The 6,325-nt window shown below is 52.9% G+C and overlaps 1 protein-coding gene across 5 annotated transcripts in view; it reads right to left on the bottom strand.

The window, feature by feature from the left end:
- mab21l3 (mab-21-like 3) overlaps window positions 1-3,989 on the bottom strand; it is a 73,004-nt gene extending 69,015 nt beyond the window's left edge. For 4 of the 5 annotated variants that reach the window (XM_069889235.1, XM_069889237.1, XM_069889236.1 and 1 more), the window contains exon 1: window positions 3,582-3,770. The gene's annotated coding sequence lies outside the window, so the exon portion shown is untranslated. Of the gene's footprint in view, window positions 1-3,581; window positions 3,771-3,827 lie in introns of those variants that run through there. The other variant, XM_069889233.1, reaches the window with a different exon arrangement.
- Between the last annotated feature and the right edge of the window lie 2,336 nt (window positions 3,990-6,325).

Here is a 6,325-nt window from a genome sequence, read left to right on the forward strand (position 1 = left end):
TGCCCCTCGGAGTTACCCTGGTCCCTGCTCCTCCTACCTTGGGTCACTGCCCCTCGGAGTTACCCTGGTCCCTGCTCCTCCTACCTTGGGTCACTGCCCCTCGGAGTTACCCTGATCCCTGCTCCTCCTACCTTGGGTCACTGCCCTTCGGAGTTACCCTGGTCCCTGCTCCTCCTACCTTGGGTCACTGCCCCTCGGAGTTACCCTGGTCCCTGCTCCTCCTACCTTGGGTCACTGCCCCTCGGAGTTACCCTGGTCCCTGCTCCTCCTACCTTGGGTCACTGCCCCTCGGAGTTACCCTGGTCCCTGCTCCTTCTACCTTGGGTCACTGCCCCTCGGAGTTACCCCGGTCCCTGCTCCTCCTACCTTGGGTCACTGCCCCTCGGAGTTACCCCGGTCCCTGCACCTCCTACCTTGGGTCACTGCCCCTCGGAGTTACCCCGGTCCCTGCTCCTCCTACCTTGGGTCACTGCCCATCGGAGTTACCCCGGTCCCTGCTCCTCCTACCTTGGGTCACTGCCCCTCGGAGTTACCCCGGTCCCTGCTCCTCCTACCTTGGGTCACTGCCCCTCGGAGTTACCCTGATCCCTGCTCCTCCTACCTTGGGTCACTGCCCCTCGGAGTTACCCTGGTCCCTGCTCCTCCTACCTTGGGTCACTGCCCCTCGGAGTTACCCTGGTCCCTGCTCCTCCTACCTTGGGTCACTGCCCCTCGGAGTTACCCCGGTCCCTGCACCTCCTACCTTGGGTCACTGCCCCTCGGAGTTACCCTGGTCCCTGCTCCTCCTACCTTGGGTCACTGCCCCTCGGAGTTACCCCGGTCCCTGCTCCTCCTACCTTGGGTCACTGCCCCTCGGAGTTACCCCGATCCCTGCTCCTCCTACCTTGGGTCACTGCCCCTCGGAGTTACCCGGGTCCCTGCTCCTCCTACCTTGGGTCACTGCCCCTCGGAGTTACCCCGGTCCCTGCTCCTCATACCTTGGGTCACTGCCCCTCGGAGTTACCCCGGTCCCTGCTCCTCCTACCTTGGGTCACTGCCCCTCGGAGTTACCCCGGTCCCTGCACCTCCTACCTTGGGTCACTGCCCCTCGGAGTTACCCCGGTCCCTGCACCTCCTACCTTGGGTCACTGCCCCTCGGAGTTACCCCGGTCCCTGCTCCTCCTACCTTGGGTCACTGCCCCTCGGAGTTACCCCGGTCCCTGCTCCTCCTACCTTGGATCACTGCCCCTCGGAGTTACCCTGGTCCCTGCTCCTCCTACCTTGGGTCACTGCCCCTCGGAGTTACCCTGATCCCTGCACCTCCTACCTTGGGTCACTGCCCCTCGGAGTTACCCTGGTCCCTGCTCCTCCTACCTTGGGTCACTGCCCCTCGGAGTTACCCCGGTCCCTGCACCTCCTACCTTGGGTCACTGCCCCTCGGAGTTACCCCGGTCCCTGCTCCTCCTACCTTGGGTCACTGCCCCTCGGAGTTACCCCGGTCCCTGCTCCTCCTACCTTGGGTCACTGCCCCTCGGAGTTACCCCGGTCCCTGCTCCTCCTACCTTGGGTCACTGCCCCTCGGAGTTACCCTGGTCCCTGCTCCTCCTACCTTGGGTCACTGCCCCTCGGAGTTACCCCGGTCCCTGCTCCTCCTACCTTGGGTCACTGCCCCTCGGAGTTACCCCGATCCCTGCTCCTCCTACCTTGGGTCACTGCCCCTCGGAGTTACCCTGGTCCCTGCTCCTCCTACCTTGGGTCACTGCCCCTCGGAGTTACCCCGGTCCCTGCTCCTCCTACCTTGGGTCACTGCCCCTCGGAGTTACCCCGGTCCCTGCTCCTCCTACCTTGGGTCACTGCCCCTCGGAGTTACCCCGGTCCCTGCACCTCCTACCTTGGGTCACTGCCCCTCGGAGTTACCCTGGTCCCTGCTCCTCCTACCTTGGGTCACTGCCCCTCGGAGTTACCCTGGTCCCTGCTCCTCCTACCTTGGGTCACTGCCCCTCGGAGTTACCCCGGTCCCTGCTCCTCCTACCTTGGGTCACTGCCCCTCGGAGTTACCCCGGTCCCTGCTCCTCCTACCTTGGGTCACTGCCCCTCGGAGTTACCCCGGTCCCTGCACCTCCTACCTTGGGTCACTGCCCCTCGGAGTTACCCCGGTCCCTGCTCCTCCTACCTTGGGTCACTGCCCCTCGGAGTTACCCTGGTCCCTGCTCCTCCTACCTTGGGTCACTGCCCCTCGGAGTTACCCCGGTCCCTGCTCCTCCTACCTTGGGTCACTGCCCCTCGGAGTTACCCCGATCCCTGCTCCTCCTACCTTGGGTCACTGCCCCTCGGAGTTACCCTGGTCCCTGCTCCTCCTACCTTGGGTCACTGCCCCTCGGAGTTACCCCGGTCCCTGCTCCTCCTACCTTGGGTCACTGCCCCTCGGAGTTACCCCGGTCCCTGCTCCTCCTACCTTGGGTCACTGCCCCTCGGAGTTACCCCGGTCCCTGCACCTCCTACCTTGGGTCACTGCCCCTCGGAGTTACCCCGGTCCCTGCACCTCCTACCTTGGGTCACTGCCCCTCGGAGTTACCCCGGTCCCTGCTCCTCCTACCTTGGGTCACTGCCCCTCGGAGTTACCCCGGTCCCTGCTCCTCCTACCTTGGGTCACTGCCCCTCGGAGTTACCCTGGTCCCTGCTCCTCCTACCTTGGGTCACTGCCCCTCGGAGTTACCCTGATCCCTGCTCCTCCTACCTTGGGTCACTGCCCCTCGGAGTTACCCTGGTCCCTGCTCCTCCTACCTTGGGTCACTGCCCCTCGGAGTTACCCTGGTCCCTGCTCCTCCTACCTTGGGTCACTGCCCCTCGGAGTTACCCTGGTCCCTGCTCCTCCTACCTTGGGTCACTGCCCCTCGGAGTTACCCTGGTCCCTGCTCCTCCTACCTTGGGTCACTGCCCCTCGGAGTTACCCTGATCCCTGCTCCTCCTACCTTGGGTCACTGCCCCTCGGAGTTACCCCGGTCCCTGCACCTCCTACCTTGGGTCACTGCCCCTCGGAGTTACCCTGGTCCCTGCTCCTCCTACCTTGGGTCACTGCCCCTCGGAGTTACCCTGATCCCTGCTCCTCCTACCTTGGGTCACTGCCCCTCGGAGTTACCCTGGTCCCTGCTCCTCCTACCTTGGGTCACTGCCCCTCGGAGTTACCCCGGTCCCTGCACCTCCTACCTTGGGTCACTGCCCCTCGGAGTTACCCCGGTCCCTGCTCCTCCTAACTTGCGTCACTGCCCCTTGGAGTTACCGGTCCCTGCTCTGGCGCCTCTCCAGTTTATTGCCCTTCTATCCAGTTCAAATGTGTGACCACGTTGTGTTCAGGAGTTCAGCTCTCTTTCTCTCATCAGAAGGCAGCTCTCCTGGTTTCCACTGCCCATTCCCCACCGCCCCCCCCCCACCCCCACCCCCACTCAGGTCCTGCCCGACCCGCTGAGCTTCTCGCCCCAGATCCCAGCATCTCCAGCCCCGAATCTCGCTGCTTCCCTCCCTTTTCAATCTTCTCTCTCAGAGTTGTTACTTTCTGTTTAATTTCCTGTCCGTTCGACAAATCGGTCCAAGTGCAGCTTTACCGTCAATGGTGCAGATGTTGGGGACTCCTCGGATCTCCTGGTATCCACCGCCGAAAGCTCCAGCCCATCCCTGCGCCGATCGCTTTGACTTTCAGCGCGTTGGCCATTGAATTCCGCGGGGTCCTAGCGCCCGCAGTGCCACGGGTGGCAGAGCAGGAAGCCCTTAACGCGGAAACCCTGCGGCACCTCTTGATCATGACTGGAGCGGAATTGAGAAGAGGCATAATGGCCCGTTTATGAACTAACCTGATAAGCTATCAAGTCTGCACATTCTTGCATTCCGAGACTATTCTTCAGATTCAGAACGGTCAGGTTCCTAGAGTCGAATTCCTAACAAGAAATGACCACATGGCAGTCTGTTCTGAACAGGGAAATTCCCTTTTATTGATCAGTGATGCTACCAAATTATTACAATCGCTTCCTTTCACAATTTGTTCCCTTCACCTATCTTTCATTGTACTTCTGGGGGGTGGGGAGAAGCAATGACCTTGTTTGAATCTGCTACAAGAAGGAATGACTACATTGCCTGTTCTAGTCAGCAGAAACCGCCTTGCCAGGACTTTTGATAAAATTCTTTATCGCCAGTGTCAGGTTCCCTGTGCCAGGAACATACCAGCAATGTTATCCCTAAGATATAATTCACTCAAACAGAATTCTCCAGACATTTGAGGGAATTGCAAGTTTTTCATTTCTAAGCTTTAATCAACAGTTTCAAAATTAAAGCAAAATTATTTAATGAATCTGCTATCAGAAGCAAATCATTAAATAATATCACTGATTTTCTTAGCCATAAATTATGAAACTTTTTTTGCCTACTGATCCATTATGGAATGGTCATTTCTATTTTGTCTTTTCATCCAACAACCTCTTAAAATGCTCCTCTGTATATAATTAACCATATATCACCATTTACAGCACAGAAACAGGCCAATTTGGCCCTACTAGTTCATGCCGAACCTCTTCTCCCACCTAGTCCCACTGACCTGCATTTAACCCATAACCCTCCACACCTCTCCCATCCATATACCAATCGAGTTTGAATAACAATTGTAACAAAAATAATATTTCTTGCCTAGAATTTTTTTTAAACTAAGAGGTTTCTTTGCTGTTGAGGTAACTTACAATAATTGTGTTTGAACAAAACAGACATTCTCATAAATCAGTATGCAGGACAGAAAGTATCCTAACAGAATTCATCAGTGATATTAAAATGATTTTATGGAAATGTACAATATTCTTGATCATAAAATGGGAAACTGTGCAATCAAATCAGATTATCCAGTTATTTAACTCTTCCATGTGAGTGACAAAGCTCATTTTCACCACATAAATATTAGTTGATATTCCTCTGCCCTGTAGTGAGCAAGATCATTAAAGACTTGCATTATTTCCATGAATATCTTTCAGTTCCCTCAGTATATACCTCAATTATGCTAAAAGTGAATTATATTGATTTTGCAGTATTCCTAGTTCCAAACGAACAAGTTCATCAATGATCCCATTAATTTGAACCAAGATTATCTACACTTCATGATCACAGAGTTCTCTTGGTGTTCCTCTTCCTCGCTGAGCTTAAAATAAAGCTTTTCTCTCTTCAAAGTACAAGCTAAAATCTGGTTCTAACCAGATTTTCTTTTTTTGTGACATTTTTCTGAAGCTTTTAAAAGATACAGACAAATCTGAGTATTGTATTCTGCAGCGAGTGCCACCTGGTCTTTTAAATGATCATTATTCTAATTCCCTTGGAAATTTCCATCTGATTACGGAAGGATCTGCTCCTTCGAGCCAGGTCTGCCATTCAGTAAGATCATGACTGATTTGGCCATGGACTTGTCCCCCATTACCCTTAATTCCCCTATTGTATCTTTCTAAAAGTGAGGCCTCACCAATACTCACTACAGTAGCAACAGAACCTCCTTGCTCTTAAATTCTACTTAAGACTACTCTTTCAGCAAAGATTTATTAAAATAGTTCTTACTTTTGTTTACATTGCACTGCATTTCTCATTCTCCATCATAATTCCATTATGTAAAGTTATCAGAAAGCTGGGGTTGCTTTACAATTCCAGACTCAGATATGTAATATGTTGAAAGAGAAAAATAATTTTCCAAGGGAAGGAAAGCTGATCCACGCTATTTCCAACACTACCACACAATATTGGCCATATTAGCAAAGTAAAGTTCAGCTCAATTAATACTTAATTTTTTTTTCAAACATTGACCAGGATTTTGCATCGAGGTTAATAGTGAATCAAACAATTCTTATGGAATAAATCTTCCTGCATCTGCCATCCTTCATACATGTGTTTCTAAACGCAGGAACATGAGGTACCCTCCAACAGAAGCAGCACTGGAATCAACGTGATGCCATGAAATGCGGTACTCAGTTGCTTAACGTGAGAGAAATGGTTTGGGCTTGTCCAATCAGGTGTAAGAATTTTTAAAAAAATGATGGGATAGGGAATAAAGAGCGTCACAAGAAAATAGGAACAGGAGTGAGCATGCAGCTCCCCAAACCTATCCCACCATGAAATGATTGAAGCTGTTCTATCCACAATTTAAACTACTTCTTTCAAAATGTTCTATTTCTTTTATTTTCTTGACTTGTTCCATCTGGTTTTAAGTTGAGGCACCTCAACGTGAATTCTTCACTCTGATGGCTGAAGAGTCTCATGGAGAGTGTTGTGTTTTATCACATGCCCAATGACAGCAAGTCTCTGAGCAAACTCCCATGGGTTGCTATTA

Source organism: Narcine bancroftii, chromosome 7 (genome assembly GCF_036971445.1).
Source record: "Narcine bancroftii isolate sNarBan1 chromosome 7, sNarBan1.hap1, whole genome shotgun sequence".
NCBI classification, from domain to species: domain Eukaryota; kingdom Metazoa; phylum Chordata; class Chondrichthyes; order Torpediniformes; family Narcinidae; genus Narcine; species Narcine bancroftii.